The sequence below is a fragment of the Carcharodon carcharias genome, unplaced genomic scaffold, assembly GCF_017639515.1.
Source record: "Carcharodon carcharias isolate sCarCar2 unplaced genomic scaffold, sCarCar2.pri U03, whole genome shotgun sequence".
NCBI classification, from domain to species: Eukaryota; Metazoa; Chordata; class Chondrichthyes; order Lamniformes; family Lamnidae; genus Carcharodon; species Carcharodon carcharias.
This window is the reverse complement of record NW_024470890.1, coordinates 108,475-129,399: the sequence shown is the minus strand read 5'-3', so window position 1 is coordinate 129,399 and position 20,925 is coordinate 108,475.

Here is a 20,925-nt window from a genome sequence, read left to right as displayed (position 1 = left end):
GTCTCCTGCAAAATTTGAATTTTAAAATTCAAATTGTCATCTTCAACTTCCCCATGTCCTTCTGCAGCAGCTCTGTGAACTGGCCCTGACTCTTGGCTTCCTCCAATTCTGCCCTTGTTTTTATTTGATTTGATTAGCTCCAGGATTTGTTGCTGTGCGTTAATCTCTGGATGAGATGTTGGCGTAGGGGTAATGTCTCCGGCCTGGTAACCCAGCAGCTCAGGCTAATGCTCTGGAGGCCCGGGTGTGAATCCCACCATAGCAGCTGGTGCAATTTAAATTCAATTAATAAAACTGGAATTAAACGCCAGGCTCTGTAATGATTCCCATGAAAGTGTCATTGATTATCGTAAAAACCCGACTGGTTCATTAATGTCTCTTCTCACCTGGTCTGGCCTAAATGTAACTCCAGACCCACAGCAATTGAAGGGTACTTAGGGATGGGCAACAAACACTGGCCTTGCAGGTGATGCCCACAACCTAGGAAGGAATAAATAAAAAGATTGGGTATTTGAAAGACAGCTTTCTGTCCATACTCGTGCCTGTGTTCCCAAAGGTGATGAAATTCCAACCTTTCATAACAACATTTAATTGGTCCATTTCTCTAACCTCTCCTCCTCCCAACTGCCGAAGAGATCAAACCCTGTGAGAACTTCAACATCGAGACAGAAAGAACAACTGTCTTCAAGGGGAACCAAGATTCACACTTTGGACAAAAGGTGGTTCAGGTGCACAGCAACATGGAGAAGTGGTGAGTCAGAACACACAATGTACAGATATCTCCCAGAGAGGGTGGGACTGAGAGACACCAGTCAGTGTACAGATATCTCCCAGAGAGGGTGGGACTGAGAGACACCAGTGTACAGATATCTCCCAGAGAGGGTGGGACTGAGAGACACCAGTCAGTGTACAGATATCTCCCAGAGAGGGTGGGGCTGAGAGACACCAGTCAGTGTACAGATATCTCCCAGAGAGGGTGGGACTGAGAGACACCAGTCAGTGTACAGATACCTCCCAGAGAGGGTGGGACTGAGAGACACCAGTCCGTGTACAGATACCTCCCAGAGAGGGTGGGACTGAGAGACATCAGTCAGTGTACAGATATCTCCCAGAGAGGGTGGGACTGAGAGACACCAGTCAGTGTACAGATATCTCCCAGAGAGGGTGGGACTGAGAGACACCAGTCAGTGTACAGATATCTCCCAGAGAGGGTGGGACTGAGAGACACCAGTCAGTGTACAGATACCTCCCAGAGAGGGTGGGACTGAGAGACACCAGTCAGTGTACAGATATCTCCCAGAGAGGGTGGGACTGACAGACGCCAGTCAGTGTACAGATATCTCCCAGAGAGGGTGGGACTGAGAGACACCAGTCAGTGTACAGATACCTCCCAGAGAGGGTGGGACTGAGAGACACCAGTCAGTGTACAGATACCTCCCAGAGAGGGTGGGACTGAGAGACATCAGTCAGTGTACAGATATCTCCCAGAGAGGGTGGGACTGAGAGACATCAGTCAGTGTACAGATATCTCCCAGAGAGGGTGGGACTGAGAGACACCAGTCAGTGTACAGATATCTCCCAGAGAGGGTGGGACTGAGAGACACCAGTCAGTGTACAGATACCTCCCAGAGAGGGTGGGACTGAGAGACACCAGTCAGTGTACAGATACCTCCCAGAGAGGGTGGGACTGAGAGACACCAGTCAGTGTACAGATACCTCCCAGAGAGGGTGGGACTGAGAGACACCAGTCAGTGTACAGATATCTCCCAGAGAGGGTGGGACTGAGAGACACCAGTCAGTGTACAGATACCTCCCAGAGAGGGTGGGACTGAGAGACACCAGTCAGTGTACAGATACCTCCCAGAGAGGGTGGGACTGAGAGACACCAGTCAGTGTACAGATACCTCGCAGAGAGGGTGGGGATTGAGTGACACCAGTCAGTGTACAGATACCTCCCAGAGAGGGTGGGGATTGAGAGACACCAGTCAGTGTACAGATATCTCCCAGAGAGAGAGTGGGACTGAGAGACACCAGTCAGTGTACAGATATCTCCCTGAGAGAGAGAGGGAATGAGATATACCAGTCAGTGTACAGATATCTGCCTGAGAGAGTGGGGACTGAGAGACAATAGGAGGTGTACAGATAATTGAATGAGAGAGAGAGACTGAGAAAAACCAGCCAGTGTACTGATATCTCCCAGAGAGGGTGGGACTGAGAGACACCAGTCAGTGTACAGATATCTCCCAGAGAGGGTGGGACTGAGAGACACCAGTCAGTGTACAGATATCTCCCAGAGAGGGTGGGACTGAGAGACACCAGTCAGTGTACAGATATCTCCCAGAGAGGGTGGGACTGAGAGACACCAGTCAGTGTACAGATATCTCCCAGAGAGGGTGGGACTGAGAGACACCAGTCAGTGTACAGATATCTCCCAGAGAGGGTGGGACTGAGAGACACCAGTCAGTGTACAGATATCTCCCAGAGAGGGTGGGACTGAGAGACACCAGTCAGTGTACAGATACCTCCCAGAGAGGGTGGGACTGAGAGACACCAGTCAGTGTACAGATATCTCCCAGAGAGGGTGGGACTGAGAGACACCAGTCAGTGTACAGATATCTCCCAGAGAGGGTGGGACTGAGAGACACCAGTCAGTGTACAGATATCTCCCAGAGAGGGTGGGACTGAGAGACGCCAGTCAGTGTACAGATAATTCCCAGAGAGAGAGGACTGAGAGAAACCAGTCAGTATACAGCTATCTCCCTGAGGGATTGGCAGTGAGTAACACCAGTCAGTGTACAGATATTTCCCTGAGAGAGAGGGGAATGAGAGACAGCAGTCAGTGTACAGATATCTCCCTGAGAGTGAGAAGAGACTGAGAGACACCAGTCGGTGTACAGATATCTCCCTGAGAGACAGTGGTCTGAGAGACACCATTTAGTGTACAGATATCTCCCTGAGAGAGAGGGGAATGAGAGACAGCAATCTGTGTACAGATATCTCCCTGAGAGAGAGGGGTCTGTGAGACGCCAGTCAGTGTACAGATATCTCCCTGAGAGAGAGGGGAATGAGAGACAGTAGTCAGTGTACAGATATCTCCCTGAGAGACAGAGAGTACTGCGAGACACCGGTCAGTGTAAAGATATCTCCCTGAGAGAGAGGGACTGAGAGGCACAGTCAGTGTACAGATATCTCGCAGAGAGAGAAAGAGGGGACTGAGAGATTCCAGTCAGTGTAAAGATATCTTCCTGAGAGAGAGGGAGTGAGAGACAGCAGTCAGTGTAAAGATATATCCCTGAGAGAGAGGGAGTGAGAGACACCAGTCTGTGTAAAGATAGATGCCTGAGAGGGAGAGGGAGTGAGTGACACCAGTCAGTGCACAGATATCGCCCTGAGAGAAAGGGGACTGAGAGACAACATTCAGTGTAAAGATATCTCCCAGAGGGAGGGACTAAGAGACACCAGTCAGTGTAAAGATGTCTCTCTGAGAGAGAGAGAGAATGAGAGACACCACTCAGTGTAAAGATATCTCCCTGAGAGAGAGGGACTGAGAGGCACAGTCAGTGTACAGATATCTTCCTGAGAGAGAGGGACTGAGAGGCACAGTCAGTGTACAGATATCTCGCAGAGAGAGAGAGAGGGAACTGAGAGATACCAGTCAGTGTAAAGATATCTCCCGAGAGAGAGGGAGTGAGAGACACCAGTCAATGTAAAGACATCTCCCTGAGAGAGAGGGACTGAGAGACACCAGTCAGTGTACAGACATCTCCCTGAGAGAGAAGGACTGAGGGACAGCAGTCAGTGTACAGATATCTCCCTGAGAGAGAGAGGGAGTGAGAGACAACAGTCAGTGTAAAGATAGCTGCCTGAGAGAGAGAGGGAGTGAGAGAAACCAGTCAGTGCACAGATATCTCCCTGAGAGAGAGAGATGGAACTGAGAGACAACAGTCAGTGTACAGATATCTCCCTGAGAGAGAGAGGGAGTGAGAGAAACCAGTCAGTGCACAGATATCTCCCTGAGAGAGAGAGATGGAACTGAGAGACAACAGTCAGTGTACAGATATCTCCCTGAAAGAGAGGGACTGAGAGACACCATTCAGTGTACAGATATCTCCCTGAGAGAGAGAGGGAGTGAAAGACACCAGTCATTGTAAAGATAGCTGCCTGAGAGAGAGAGGGAGTGAGAGACACCAGTCCGTGTACAGATACCTCCCAGAGAGGGTGGGACTGAGAGACATCAGTCAGTGTACAGATACCTCCCAGAGAGGGTGGGACTGAGAGACATCAGTCAGTGTACAGATATCTCCCAGAGAGGGTGGGACTGAGAGACATCAGTCAGTGTACAGATATCTCCCAGAGAGGGTGGGACTGAGAGACACCAGTCAGTGTACAGATATCTCCCAGAGAGGGTGGGACTGACAGACACCAGTCAGTGTACAGATACCTCCCAGAGAGGGTGGGACTGAGAGACACCAGTCAGTGTACAGATATCTCCCAGAGAGGGTGGGACTGAGAGACACCAGTCAGTGTACAGATACCTCCCAGAGAGGGTGGGACTGAGAGACACCAGTCAGTGTACAGATATCTCCCAGAGAGGGTGGGACTGACAGACGCCAGTCAGTGTACAGATATCTCCCAGAGAGGGTGGGACTGAGAGACACCAGTCAGTGTACAGATACTTCCCAGAGAGGGTGGGACTGAGAGACACCAGTCCGTGTACAGATACCTCCCAGAGAGGGTGGGACTGAGAGACATCAGTCAGTGTACAGATACCTCCCAGAGAGGGTGGGACTGAGAGACATCAGTCAGTGTACAGATATCTCCCAGAGAGGGTGGGACTGAGAGACATCAGTCAGTGTACAGATATCTCCCAGAGAGGGTGGGACTGAGAGACACCAGTCAGTGTACAGATATCTCCCAGAGAGGGTGGGACTGAGAGACACCAGTCAGTGTACAGATACCTCCCAGAGAGGGTGGGACTGAGAGACACCAGTCCGTGTACAGATACCTCCCAGAGAGGGTGGGACTGAGAGACACCAGTCAGTGTACAGATATCTCCCAGAGAGGGTGGGACTGAGAGACACCAGTCAGTGTACAGATACCTCCCAGAGAGGGTGGGACTGAGAGACACCAGTCAGTGTACAGATATCTCCCAGAGAGGGTGGGACTGAGAGACACCAGTCAGTGTACAGATACCTCCCAGAGAGGGTGGGACTGAAAGACACCAGTCAGTGTACAGATACCTCCCAGAGAGGGTGGGGATTGAGTGACACCAGTCAGTGTACAGATACCTCCCAGAGAGAGAGAGGGACTGAGAGACACCAGTCAGTGTACAGATATCTCCCTGAGAGAGAGAGGGAATGAGATATACCAGTCAGTGTACAGATATCTGCCTGAGAGATAGGGGACTGAGAGACAATAGGAGGTGTACAGATAATTGAATGAGAGAGAGAGACTGAGAAAAACCAGCCAGTGTACTGATATCTCCCTGAGAGAGAGGGATTGAGACACACAAGACAGTGTACAGATATCCCCTGAGAGAGAGGGACTGAGACACACCAGTCTCTGTACAGTTATTTTCCAGAGACAGGTGGGAATGATGGACAGCAGTTAGTGTACAGATATCTCCCTGAGAGAGGGGACTGAGAGACGCCAGTCAGTGTACAGACATCACCCTGAGAGAGAAGGACTGAGAGACAGCAGTCAATGTACAGATATCTCCCTTAGAGAGAGGGACTGAGAGGTACCTGTCAGTATACAGATATCTCCCTGAGAGATACGGGAGACTGAGAGACGCCAGTCAGTGTACAGATATTTCCCAGAGAGAGAGGACTGAGAGAAACCAGTCAGTGTACAGCTATCTCCCTGAGGGATTGGCAGTGAGTAACACCAGTCAGTGTACAGATATTTCCCTGAGAGAGAGGGGAATGAGAGACAGCAGTCAGTGTACAGATATCTCCCTGAGAGTGAGAAGAGACTGAGAGACACCAGTCGGTGTACAGATATCTCCCTGAGAGACAGTGGTCTGAGAGACACCATTTAGTGTACAGATATCTCCCTGAGAGAGAGGGGAATGAGAGACAGCAATCTGTGTACAGATATCTCCCTGAGAGAGAGGGGTCTGTGAGACGCCAGTCAGTGTACAGATATCTCCCTGAGAGAGAGGGGAATGAGAGACAGTAGTCAGTGTACAGATATCTCCCTGAGAGACAGAGAGTACTGCGAGACACCGGTCAGTGTAAAGATATCTCCCTGAGAGATAGGGACTGAGAGGCACAGTCAGTGTACAGATATCTCGCAGAGAGAGAAAGAGGGGACTGAGAGATTCCAGTCAGTGTAAAGATATCTTCCTGAAAGAGAGGGAGTGAGAGACACCAGTCAGTGTAAAGATATATCCCTGAGAGAGAGGGAGTGAGAGACACCAGTCTGTGTAAAGATAGATGCCTGAGAGGGAGAGGGAGTGAGTGACACCAGTCAGTGCACAGATATCGCCCTGAGAGAAAGGGGACTGAGAGACAACATTCAGTGTAAAGATATCTCCCAGAGGGAGGGACTAAGAGACACCAGTCAGTGTAAAGATGTCTCTCTGAGAGAGAGAGAGAATGAGAGACACCAGTCAGTGTACAGATATCTCCCTGGGAGAGAGAGAGTACTGAGAGACACCACTCAGTGTAAAGATATCTCCCTGAGAGAGAGGGACTGAGAGGCACAGTCAGTGTACAGATATCTTCCTGAGAGAGAGGGACTGAGAGGCACAGTCAGTGTACAGATATCTCGCAGAGAGAGAGAGAGGGAACTGAGAGATACCAGTCAGTGTAAAGATATCTCCCGAGAGAGAGGGAGTGAGAGACACCAGTCAATGTAAAGACATCTCCCTGAGAGAGAGGGACTGAGAGACACCAGTCAGTGTACAGACATCTCCCTGAGAGAGAAGGACTGAGGGACAGCAGTCAGTGTACAGATATCTCCCTGAGAGAGAGAGGGAGTGAGAGACAACAGTCAGTGTAAAGATAGCTGCCTGAGAGAGAGAGGGAGTGAGAGAAACCAGTCAGTGCACAGATATCTCCCTGAGAGAGAGAGATGGAACTGAGAGACAACAGTCAGTGTACAGATATCTCCCTGAGAGAGAGAGGGAGTGAGAGAAACCAGTCAGTGCACAGATATCTCCCTGAGAGAGAGAGATGGAACTGAGAGACAACAGTCAGTGTACAGATATCTCCCTGAAAGAGAGGGACTGAGAGACACCATTCAGTGTACAGATATCTCCCTGAGAGAGAGAGGGAGTGAAAGACACCAGTCATTGTAAAGATAGCTGCCTGAGAGAGAGAGGGAGTGAGAGACACCAGTCAGTGTATAGATATCTCCCTAAGAGAGGGGACTGAGAGACGCCAGTCAGTGTCCAGACATCTCCCTGAGAGAGAAGGACTGAGAGACAGCAGTCAATGTACAAATATCTCCCTGAGCGAGAGAGAGGGACTGAGAGACACCAGGCACTGTACAGATATCTCCCTGAGAGAGAGAGGGGACTGAGTGACACCAGTCAGTGTACAGATATCTCCCTGAGAGAGAGAGGGTGTGAGAGACGCCAGTCAGTGTACAGATACCTCTCAGAGAGAGACAGGGGACTGAGAGACAACAGTCAGTGTAAAGACATCTCCTGAGAGAGAGGGACCGAGAGACACCAGTCAGTGTACAGAAATCTCCCTGAGAGAGAGGGGGACACTGAGTGACACCAGTCAGTGTACAGATATCTCCCTGAGAGAGAGAGGGTGTGAGAGACACCAGTCAGTGTAAAGATAGCTGCCTGAGAGAGAGAAGGTGCGAGAGACACCAGTGAGTGCACAGATATCTCCCTGAGAGGGAGAGGGGACTGAGAGACACCAGTCAGTGTACAGATATCTCCCTGAGAGAGAGAGAGGGACTGAGAGACACCAGTCAGTGTACAGATACCTCCCAGAGAGAGAGAGGGGACTGAGAGACAACAGTCAGTGTACAGATATCTCCCTGAGAGAGAGGGACTGAGAGACACCAGTCAGTGCACAGATATCTCCCTGAGAGAGAGAGGGAGTGAAAGACACCAGTCATTGTAAAGATAGCTGCCTGAGAGAGAGAGGGAGTGAGAGACACCAGTCAGTGCACAGATATCTCCCTGAGAGAGAGGGAAATGAGAGACACCAGTCAGTGTAAAGACATCTCCTGAGAGAGAGGGACCGAGAGACACCAGTCAGTGTACAGATATCTCCCTGAGAGAGAGAGGGTGTGAGAGACACCAGTCAGTATAAAGATAGCTTCCTGAGAGAGAAAGGGACTGAGAGACGCGAGTCAGTGTACCGATATCTCCCTGAGAGAGAGTGACTGAGAGACACCAGTCAGTGTACAGATATTTCCCTGAGAGAGAGGACTGAGAGACATCAGTCAGTGTATAGATATTTCCCTGAGAGCGAGGGAAATGAGAGACACCAGTCAGTGTACAGATATCTCCCTGAGAGACAGGGGACTGAGAGACACCAGTCAGTGTACAGATATCTCCCTGAGAGAGAGAGGGAGTGAAAGACACCAGTCATTGTAAAGATAGCTGCCTGAGAGAGAGAGGGAGTGAGAGACACCAGTCAGAGCACAGATATCTCCCTGAGAGACAGGGGACTGAGAGACACCATTCAGTGTACAGATATCTCCCTGAGAGAGAGAGGGGACTGAGAGACACCAGTCAGTGTACAGATATCTCCCTGAGAGAGGGGGACTGAGAGACACCAGTCAGTGTAAAGACATCTCCTGAGAGAGAGGGACTGAGAGACACCAGTCAGTGTACAGATATCTCCCTGAGAGAGAGAGGGGACTGAGAGACACCAGTCAGTGTACAGATATCTCCCTGAGAGAGAGAGGGAGTGTGAGACACCCGTCAGTGTAAAGATAGCTGCCTGAGAGAGAGAGGGAGTGAGAGAAACCAGTCAGTGCACAGATATCTCCCTGAGAGGGAGAGGGGACTGAGAGACACCAGTCAGTGTAAAGATATCTCCCCGAGAGAGAGGGATTGAGAGGCACAGTCAGTATACAGATATCTCGCAGAGAGAGAGAGAGGGGACTGAGTGATACCAGTCAGTGTAAAGATATCTCCCTGAGAGAGAGGGAGTGAGAGACACCAGTCAGTGTAAAGACATCTCCCTGAGAGAGAGGGACTCTGAGACACCAGTCAGTGTAAAGTTATATCCCTGAGAGAGAGAGGGAATGAGAGACACCAGTCAGTGTGCGCATATCTCTCAGAGAGAGAGAGGGACTGAGTGACACCAGTCAGTGTAAAGATATCTCCCTGAGAGAGAGAGGGATTGGCAGACACCAGTCAGTGTATTGATATCTCCCTAAGAGAGTGGACTGAGAGACGCCAGTCACTGTACTGATATCGCCGTGAGAGAAAGGGGATTGAGAGACACCAGTCAGTGTAAAGTTATCTCTCTGAGAGAGAGAGAGAATGAGAGACACCAGTCAGTATACAGATATCTCACTGGGAGAGACTGAGTACTGAGAGATACCAGTCAGTGTAAAGATATCTCCTTGAGAGAGAGGGACTGAGAGACACCAGTGAGTGTAAAGATATCTCCCTGCGAGAGAGAGGGAGTGGGAGACACCAGTCAGTGTATAGATATATCCCTAAGAGAGGGGACTGAGAGACGCCAGTCATTGTACAGACATATCCCTGAGAGAGAAGGACTGAGAGACGTCAGTCAATGTACAGACATCTCCCTGAGAGAGAAGGACTGAGAGACGGCAGTCAATGTACAGACATCTCCCTGAGAGAGAGAGAGGGGACTGAGAGACAACAGTCAGTGTACAGATATCTCCCTGAGAGAGAGGGACTGAGAGACACCATTCAGCGTACAGATATCTCCCTGAGAGAGAGGGACTGAGAGACACCAGTCAGTGTAAAGACATCTCCTGGGAGAGAGGGACTGAGAGACGCCTGTCAGTGTACCGATGTCTCCCTGAGAGAGAGTGACTGAGAGACACCAGTCAGTGTACAGATATTTCCCTGAGAGCGAGGACTGAGAGACACCAGTCAGTGTACAGATATCTCCCTGAGAGACACCAGTCAGTGTACAGTTATCTCCCTGAGAGAGGGGGACTGAGAGACACCGGTCAGTGTAAAGACATCTCCTGAGAGAGAGTGACTGAGAGACACCAGTCAATGTATAGATATCTCCCTAAGAGAGGGGACTGAGAGACGCCAGTCAGTGTACAGACATCTCCCTGAGAGAGAGAGGGAGTGAGAGACAACAGTCAGTGTAAAGATAGCTGCCTGAGAGAGAGAGGGAGTGAGAGAAACCAGTCAGTGCACAGATATCTCCCTGAGAGGGAGAGGGGACTGAGAGAAACCAGTCAGTGTAAAGATATCTCCCTGAGAGAGAGGGATTGAGAGGCACAGTCAGTGTAAAGACATCTCCCTGAGAGAGAGGGACTGAGAGACACCAGTCAGTGTGAAGATATCTCCCTGAGAGAGAGAGGGAGTGAGAGACACCAGTGAGTGTAAAGATATCTCCCTGCGAGAGAGATGGAGTGGGAGACACCAGTCAGTGTATAGATATATCCCTAAGAGAGGGGACTGAGAGACGCCAGTCTGTGTACAGACATATCCCTGAGAGAGAAGGACTGAGAGACGGCAGTCAATGTACTGACATCTCCCTGAGAGAGAGAGATGGAACTGAGGGACAACAGCCAGTGTACAGATATCTCCCTGAGAGAGAGGGACTGAGAGACACCAGTCAGTGTAAAGACATCTCCTGAGAGAGAGGGACTGAGAGACACCAGTCAGTGTACAGATATTTCCCTGAGAGATAGGACTGAGAGACATCAGTCGGTGTACAGATATTTCCCTGAGAGAGAGGGAAATGAGAGACACCAGTCAGTGTACAGATATTCCCTGAGAGACAGGGGACTGAGAGACACCAGTCAGTGTACAGATATCTCCCTGAGAGAGAGAGGGAGTGAAAGACACCAGTCAGTGTAAAGATAGCTGCCTGAGAGAGAGGGATTGAGAGGCACAGTCAGTGTACAGATATCTCACAGAGAGAGAGAGAGGGGACTGAGTGATACCAGTCAGTGTAAAGATATCTCCCTGAGAGAGAGGGAGTGAGAGACACCAGTCAATGTAAAGACATCTCCCTGAGAGCGAGGGCTGAGAGACACCAGTCAGTGTACAGATATCTCCCTGAGAGACACCAGTCAGTGTACAGTTATCTCCCTGAGAGAGGGGGACTGAGAGACACCGGTCAGTTTAAAGACATCTCCTGAGAGAGAGTGACTGAGAGACACCAGTCAATGTATAGATATCTCCCTAAGAGAGGGGACTGAGAGACGCCAGTCAGTGTACAGACATCTCCCTGAGAGAGAGAGGGAGTGAGAGAAACCAGTCAGTGCACAGATATCTCCCTGAGAGGGAGAGGGGACTGAGAGACACCAGTCAGTGTAAAGATATCTCCCTGAGAGAGAGGGATTGAGAGGCACAGTCAGTGTACAGATATCTCGGAGAGAGAGAGGGGACTGAGTGATACCAGTCAGTGTAAAGATATCTCCCTGAGAGTGAGGGAGTGAGAGACACCAGTCAGTGTACAGATATCTCCCTAAGAGAGGGGACTGAGAGACGCCAGTCAGTTTACAGACATCTCCCTGAGAGTGAAGGACTGAGAGACAGCAGTCAATGTACAGATATCTCCCTGAGAGAGAGAGAGAGGGACTGAGAGACACCAGTCACTGTACAGATATCTCCCTGAGAGAGAGAGGGTGTGAGAGACGCCAGTCAGTGTACAGATACCTCTCAGAGAGAGAGAGGGGACTGAGAGACAACAGTCAGTGTACAGATATCTCCCTGAGAGAGAGGGACTGAGAGACACCATTCAGTGTAAAGACATCTCCTGAGAGAGAGGGACCGAGACACCAGTCAGTGTACAGATATCTCCCTGAGAGAGAGAGGGGACTGAGTGACACCAGTCAGTGTACAGATATCTCCCTGAGAGAGAGAGGGTGTGAGAGACACCTGTCAGTGTAAAGGTTTATGCCTGAGAGAGAGAGGGACTGAGAGACGCCAGTCAGTGTACTGATATCTTCTTGAGAGAGAGTGAGTCAGAGACACCAGTCAGTGTACAGATATTTCCCTGAGAGAGAGGACTGAGAGACACCAGTCAGTGTTAAGCTCTCTCCCTGAGGGAGTGGCAGTGATTGACACCCGTCAGTGTACAGATATCTCCCTGAGGAACAGGGGTCTGAGAGACACCAGTCAGTGTACAGATATCTCCCTGAGAGAGGGGGACTGAGAGACACCAGTCAGTGTACAGATGTGCCCTGAGAGAGAGGGGGGACTGAGAGAGAGCAGTCAGTGTACAGACATCTCCCTGAGAGAGAGAGGGAGTGGGAGACACCCGACAGTGTAAAGATAGCTGCCTGAGAGAGATAGGGAGGGAGAGAAACCAGTCAGTGCACAGATATCTCCCTGAGAGGGAGAGGGGACTGAGAGACACCAGTCAGTGTAAAGATATCACCCTGACAGAGAGGGACTGAGAGGCACAGTCAGTGTACAGATATCTCCCTGACAGAGAGGGACTGAGAGGCACAGTTAGTGTACAGATATCTCGCAGAGAGAGAGAGAGAGGGGCCTGAGTGATACCAGTCAGTGTAAAGACATCTCCCTGAGAGAGAGGACTGAGAGACACCAGTCAGTGTAAAGATATCTGCCTGAGAGAGAGAGGGAATGAGAGACAGCAGTCAATGTACAGATATCTCCCTGAGAGAGAGAGAGAATACTGAGAGACACCAGTCAGTGTACAGATATCTCCCTGAGAGAGAAGGGACTGAGAGGCGCAGTCAGTGTCCAGATATATCCCAGAGAGAGAGAGGGCCTGAAAGATACCAGTCAGTGTACAGATATCTCCCTGAAAGAGAGGGAGTGAGAGACATCAGTCGGTGTAAAGATATTTCCCTGAGAGTGAGGGAGTGAGAGACACCAGTCAGTGTACAGATATCTCCCAGAGAGAGAGAGGGGACTGAGAGATACCAGTCAGTGTAAAGACATCTCCCTGAGAGTGAGAGGGAGTGAGAGACACCAGTCAGTGTATAGATATATCCCTAAGAGAGGGGACTGAGAGACACCAGTCAGTGTCCAGACCTCTCCCTGAGAGAGAAGGACTGAGAGACAGCAGTCGATGTACAGTTATCTCCCTGAGAGAGCGAGAGGGACTGAGAGACACCAGTCAGTGTAAAGATATCTCCCTGAGAGAGAGTGAGTGAGAGACACCAGTCTGTGTAAAGATAGATGCCTGAGAGAGAGTACTGAGAGACACCAGTCAGTGTAAAGATATCTCCCTGACAGAGAGGGACTGAGAGGCCCAGTAAGTGTACAGATATCTCCCTGAGAGAGAGGGACTGAGAGACAACAATAAGTGTACAGATATCTCCCAGAGAGAGAGAGAGGTGACTGAGAGATACCAGTCAGTGTACAGATATCTCCCTGAGAGACAGGACAGAGAGACACCAGTCAGTGTACAGATATCTCCCTGAGAGAGAGGGAGTGAGAGACACCAGTCAGTGTAAAGATAGCTGCTAGAGAGAGAGAGGGAGTGAGAGACACCAGTCAGTGCACAGATATCTCCCTGAGATGTAGAAGGGACCAAGAGACACCAGTCAGTGTAAAGATATCTCCCTGAGAGAGTGGGACTGAGAGACACCAGTCAGTGTAAAGATATCTCCCTGAGAGAGAGAGGGAATGAGAGACACCAGTCAGTGTACAGATATCTCCCTGAGAGAGCAAGGGCATGAGAGACACCAGTCAGTGTAAAGATATCTCCCTGAGAGAGAGGGACTGAGAGACACCAGTCAGTGTAAAGATAGCTGCCTGAGAGAGAGAGGGAGTGAGAGACACCATTCAGTTCACAGATATCTCCCTGAGAGAGCGGGACTGAGAGACACCAGTCAGTGTAAAGATATCTCCCTGAGAGAGAGAGGGAATGAGAGACACCAGTCAGTGTAAAGATATCTCCCTGAGAGAGAGGGAGTGTGACACACGAGTCGGTGCACAGATATCTCCCTGAGAGAGAGAGAGGGACTGAGAGACACCAGTCAGTGTAAAGACATCTCCCTGAGAGAGAGGGAGTGTGAGACACGAGTCGGTGCACAGATATCTCCCTGAGAGAGAGAGAGGGACTGAGAGACACCAGTCAGTGTACAGATATCTCCCAGAGAGAGAGAGAGGGGACTGAGAGATACCAGTCAGTGTACAGATATTCCCCTGAGAGACAGGACTGAGAGACACCAGTCAGTGTACAGATATCTCCTTGAGAGAGAGGGCCTGAGAGACAGCAGTCAGTGTACAGATATCCCCCTGAGAGACTGGACTGAGAGACACCAGTAAGTGTACAGATATCTCCTTGAGAGAGAGGGAGTGAGAGACACCTGTCAGTGTAAAGATAGCTGCCTGAGAGAGAGAGGGAGTGAGAGACAGCAGTCAATGTACAGATATCTCCCTGAGAGAGACAGAGAATACTGAGAGACTTCAGTCAGTGTACAGATATCTCCGAGGGAGAGAGGTGACTGAGAGTGTCCAGATATATCCCAGCGAGTGAGAGAGGGCCTGAGAGATACCAGTCAGTGTACAGATATCTCCCTGAAAGAGAGGGAGTGAGAGACATCAGTCAGTGTAAAGATATCTCCCTGAGAGTGAGGGAGTGAGTGACACCAGTCAGTGTACAGATATCTCCCAGAGAGAGAGAGGGTACTGAGAGATACCAGTCAGTTTACAGACACCTCCCTGAGAGAGAGGGAATGAGACACACCAGTCAGTGTAAAGATATCTGCCTGAGAGAGAGAGGGAGTGAGAGACAGCAGTCAGTGTACAGATATCTCCCTAAGAGAGGGGACTGAGAGACGCCAGTCAGTGTCCAGACATCTCCCTGAGAGAGAAGGACTGAGAGCCAGCAGTCGGTGTACAGATATCTCCGAGAGAGAGAGGTGACTGAGAGGCACAGACAGTGTCCAGATATATCCCAGAGAGTGAGAGAGGGCCTGAGAGATACCAGTCAGTGTACAGATATCTCCCTGAAAGAGAGGGAGTGAGAGACACCAGTCAGTGTAAAGATATCTCCCTGAGAGTGAGGGAGTGAGAGACACCAGTCAGTGTACAGATATCTCCCAGAGAGAGAGAGGGTACTGAGAGATACCAGTCAGTTTACAGACACCTCCCTGAGAGAGAGGGAATGAGAGACACCAGTCAGTGTAAAGATATCTGCCTGAGAGAGAGAGGGAGTGAGAGACAGCAGTCAGTGTACAGATATCTCCCTAAGAGAGGGGACTGAGAGACGCCAGTCAGTGTCCAGACATCTCCCTGAGAGAGAAGGACTGAGAGACAGCAGTCGGTGTACAGTTATCTCCCTGAGAGAGACAGAGGGACTGAGAGACACCAGTCAGTGTAAAGATATCTCCCTGAGAGAGAGTGAGTGAGAGACACCAGTCTGTGTAAAGATAGATGCCTGAGAGAGAGTACTGAGAGACACCTGTCAGTGTAAGGATATCTCCCTGACAGAGAGGGACTGAGTGGCCCAGTAAGTGTACAGATATCTCCCTGAGAGAGAGGGACTGAGAGACACTAGTAAGTGTACAGATATCTCCCAGAGAGAGAGAGAGGGGACTGAGAGATACCAGTCAGTGTACAGATATCTCCCTGAGAGAGAGGAGTGAGAGTCACCAGTCAGTGTAAAGACATCTCCCTGAGAGAGAGGGACTGAGAGACACCAGTCAGTGTAAAGACATCTCCCTGAGCGTGAGAGGGAGTGAGAGACACCATTCAGTGTAGAGATATCTCCCTAAGTGAGGGGACTGAGAGACGCCAGTCAGTGTACAGACATCTCCCTGTGAGAGAAGGACTGAGAGACAGCAGTCAATGTAAAGATATCTGCCTGAGAGAGAGAGAGGGACTGAGAGACACCAGTCAGTGTAAAGATATCTCCCTGAGAGAGAGGGAGTGAGAGACACCAGTCAGTGTAAAGATAGATGCCGGAGAGAGAGAGAGTACTGGGAGACAGCAGTCAGTGTAAAGATATCTCCCTGACAGAGAGGGACTGAGAGGCACAGTAAGTGTACAGATATCTCCCAGAGAGAGAGAGGGGGGACTGAGAGACACCAGTCAGTGTAAAGATATCTCTGTGAGAGAGAGGGAGTGAGAGACACCAGTCTGTGTAAAGATTGATGCCGGAGAGAGAGAGAGTACTGGGAGACAGCAGTCAGTGTAAAGATATCTCCCTGAGAGAGAGGGACTGAGAGGCACAGTAAGTGTACAGATATCTCCCTGAGAGAGAGGGAGTGAGAGACACCAGTCAGTGTAAAGATGTCTCCCTGAGAGAGTGAGGAAATGAGAGACACCAGTCAGTGTAAGGATATCTCCCTGAGAGAGTGAGGAAATGAGAGAAACCAGTCAGTGGACAGATATCTCCCTGAGATAGAGAGACTACTGAGAGACACCAGTCAGTGTAAAGATATCTCCCTGAGAGAGAGGGACTGAGAGGCACAGTCAGTGTACAGATATCTCCCTGAGAGAGTGGGACTGAGAGGCACAGTAAGTGTACAAATATCTCCCAGAGAGAGCGGGGACTGAGAGATACCAGTCAGTGTACAGATATCTCCCTGAGAGAAGGGAGTGAGCGAAACCAGTCAGTGTAAAGATGTCTCCCTGAGAGAGAGGGAGTGAGAGACACCAGTCAGTGTAAAGACATCTCCTTGAGAGAGAGGGACTGAGAGACACCAGTCAGTGTACAGATATCTCCCAGAGAGAGAGAGAGGGGACTGAGAGATACCAGTCAGTATACAGATATTCCCCTGAGAGACAGGACTGAGAGACACCAGTCAGTGTACAGATATCTCCCTAAGTGATGGGGACTAAGAGACAGCAGTCAGTGTACAGATATCTCCCTGAGAGAGAGGGACTGAGAGGCACAGTAAGTGTACAGATATCTCCCTGATTGAGAGGTACTGAGAGACACCAGTCAGTGTACAAATATCGCCGTGAGATAGAGGGTCTGAGAGACACCGGTCCGTGTGGAGATATCTCCTTGAGAGAGAGGGGACTGAGCGACACCAGTCAGTGTACAGATATCTCCCTAGATAGGGGACTGAGAGACACCAGTCAGTGTACAGATATCTCCCTGAGAGAGAGGGTGGACTGAGAGACACCAGTCAGTGTACAGATATCTCGCTTAGAGAGATGAAGGACTGAGGGTCACCAGACATAGTATAGATATCTCTCTGAGAGATTGGGGAGACTGAGAGACACCAGTTGGTGTACAGATATCTCCCTGAGAGAGAGTGACTGAGAGACACCAGTCAGTGTACAGATATCTCCCTGAGAGAGAGGACTGAGAGACACCAGTGTACAGATATCTCATTGAGGGAGTGGGACTGAGAGACACCAGTCGGTGTACAGATATCTCCCTGAGTGATGGGGACTAAGAGACAGCAGTCAGTGTACAGATATCTCCCTGTGGAGACGGACTGACAACACCAGTCAGTGTAAAGATATCTCCCTGATTGAGAGGTACTGAGAGACACCAGTCAGTTTACAGATATCTCGGTGAGAGAGAAAGAGAATGAGAGACTTCAGTCAGTGTACAAATATCGCCATGAGAGAGAGGGTCTGAGAGACACCGGTCTGTGTGCAGATATCTCCTTGAGAGAGAGGAGACTGAGAGACACCAGTCAGTGTACAGATATCTCCGTAGATTGGGGAGACTGAGAGACTCCAGTTGGTGTACAGATATCTCCCTGAGAGAGAGTGACTGAGAGACACCAGTCAGTGTACAGATATCTACCTGAGAGAGAGGACTGAGAGACACCAGTCAGTGTACAGATTTTTCCCTGAGAGAGAGGGGACTGAGTCACACCAGTCAGTGTACAGATATTTCCCTGAGAGGGACTGAGAGACAGCATTCAGTGTACAGATATCTCCCTGAGAGAGAGGGAGTGAGAGACACCAGTCAGTGTAAAGACATCTCCTGAGAGAGAGGGACTGAGAGACACCAGTCAGTGTAATGATAGCTGCCTGAGAGAGAGAGGGAGTGAGAGACACCAGTCAGTGTAAAGATATCTCCCTGAGAGAGAGAGGGGACTGTGAGACATCAGTCACTGTAAAGACATCTCCTGAGCGAGAGGGACGGAGAGACACCAGTCAGTGTAAAGATACCTCCCTGAGAGAGAGGGACTGAGAGGCACAGTTAGTGTACAGATATCTCCCAGAGAGAGAGAGAGAGGGGACTGAGTGACACCAGTCAGTGTACAGATATCTCCTGAGACGGAGAGGGGATGGCGAAACACCAGTCAGTGTAAAGATATCTCCCTGAGAGAGAGAGGGCGTGAGAGATACCAGTCAGTTTACAGATACCTCTCTCTATCACTCCCCCTCGCGCTCTCTATCTGTTCCCCCTCCCTCTCTCTATCACTGCCCCATCCCTCTCGCTATCATTCCCCCTCATTCTGTCTATCTCTCCCCCCTCGCTATCACTATCTCTCCCCCCTTCCTCTCTCTATCGCTCCCCACTCCCTCTATCTCTCCCCCTCCCTCTCTCTATCACTCCCGCTCCCTTTCTCTATCTCACCCCCTCCTCCTCTCTGTCAATCCCCCTCCCTCGCTCTATCCATCCCCCCCTCTCTATTAGTCCCCCTCCCCCTCTCTATCGTTCCCGCTCCCCCTCTCTATCACTCCGCCTCCCTCTCTCTATCGCTCCCCCCTCCTTCTCTCTATTACTCCCGCTCACCCTATCACTCCCCCTCCCTCTCTCTATTGCTCCCCCCTCCCTCTCTCTACCACTCCCCTCACCCTCTATCTATTGCTCCCCCGCCCTCTCTCTGTCACTCCCCCCTTGTTCTCTATCGGTCCCCCTCCCTCTCTCTATCACTCCTCCTCCCTCTCTTTATCTCTCCCCCCTCCCTCTCTCTATCAGCCCCCCTCCCTCTCTTAATCGCTCCCCCTCCCTCTCTCTATCACTCCTCCTCCCTCTCTTTATCTCTCCCCCCTCCCTCTCTCTATCAGCCCCCCTCCCTCTCTTAATCGCTCCCCCTCCCTCTCTCTATCACTCCCCCTCCCTCTCTCTATCACTGCCCTCTCCCTCTCTCTATCACTCCTCCTCCCTCTCTTTATCTCTCCCCCCTCCCTCTCTCTATCAGCCCCCCTCCCTCTCTTAATCGCTCCCCCTCCCTCTCTCTATCACTCCTCCTCCCTCTCTCTTTCAATCCCCCTTCCTCTCTCTATCTCTCCCCCATCCTTCTCTCTATCACTCCCCCCTCCCTCTCTCTCACTGCCCCCTCCCTCTCTCTATCACTCCCCCCTCCCTCTCTCTATCTCTCCCCCCTCCCTCTCTCTATCACTCCCCCCTCTCTCTCTGTCTTAGTCCCCCTCCCTCTCTCTATCGCTCCCCCTCCCTCTCTCTATCGCTCACCCTCCCTCTCTCTATCGCACCCCCCTCCCTTTCTTTATCACTCCCCCTCCCTCTCTCTATCGCTCCCCCTCCCTCTCTCTATCACTGCCCCATCCCTCTCTCTATCACTACCCCTCCCTCTCTCTATCTCTCCCCCCTCGCTATCACTATCTCTCCCCCTCCCTCTCTCTATCACTCCCCCTCACTCTATCTCTCCTACCTCCCCCACTCTATCACTCCCCCTCCCTCTCTCTGTCACTCCCCCCTCCCTCTCTATATTAGTCCCCTCCCTCTCTCTATCGCTCCCCATCCCCCTCTCTATCACTACCCCCTCCCTCTCTCTATCCCTCCCCCCACCCTCTCTCTATCTCTCCCCCCTCGCTATCACTATCGCTCCCACCTCCCTCTCTCTATCGCTCCCCCTCCCTCTCTCTATCTCTCCCCCTCCCTCTCTCTATCTCTCCCCCTCCCTCTCTCAATCACTCCCCCTCCCTCTCTCTATCTCTCCCCCCGCCATCACTCCCCCTCCCTCTCTCTATTAGTCCCCCTCCCTCTCTTTATCGCTCCCCATCCCCCTCTCTATCACTCCCCCTCCCTCTCTCTATCGCTCCCCCTCCCTCTCTCTATCGCTCCCCCTCCCTCTCTCTATCGCTCCCCCTCCCTCTCTCTCTCTCCCCCTCCCTCTCTCTATCTCTCCCCCTCCCTCTCTCAATCACTCCCCCTCCCTCTCTCTATCACTCCGCCCACCCTCTATCTATCGCTCCCCCTCCGTCTTTCACTCCTCCTCCCTCTCTCTATCACTCCCCCTCCCTCTCTCTATCACTCCCCCTTCCTCTCTCTATCGCACCCCCCTCCCTCTCTCTATCACTCCGCCCTCCCTCTCTCTATCACTCCCCACTCCCTCTCTCTATCGCTCAACCCTCCCTCTCTCTGTCACTCCCCCCTCCCTCTCTCTATCACTCCCCCCTCCCTCTCTCTATCTTTCCCCCCTCCCTCTCTCTATCACTCCCCCTCCCACTCTCTATCACTCCCCCCTCCCTCTCTGTAACACTCCTCCTCCCTCTCTCTATCACTCCCCCCGCCCTCTCTCTATCACTCCCCCTCCCTCTCTCAATCTCTCCCCCTCCCTCCCTCAATCTCTCCCCCTCCCTCTCCCTATCTCTATCACTCCCCCTCCCCCTCTCTATTACTCTGCCCTCCATCTCTCTATCGCTCCCCCTCTCTCTTGTCTATCGCTCCCCCTCCCTCTCTCTATCATTACCCCTCCCTCTCACTATCATTCCCCCCTCCCTCTCACTATCACTCCCCTCTCCCTCTCTCTATCGCTCCCCCTCCCTCCCTCTATCACTCCCCCTCCTTCTCGCTAACACTCGCACCTCCCTCTCTCTATCACTCCCCCTCACTGTCTCTATCGTTCCACTCCCTCTCTCTATCTCTCCACCCTCCGTCTCTCTATCACTGACCCCTCCCTCTCACTATCACTCCCCCC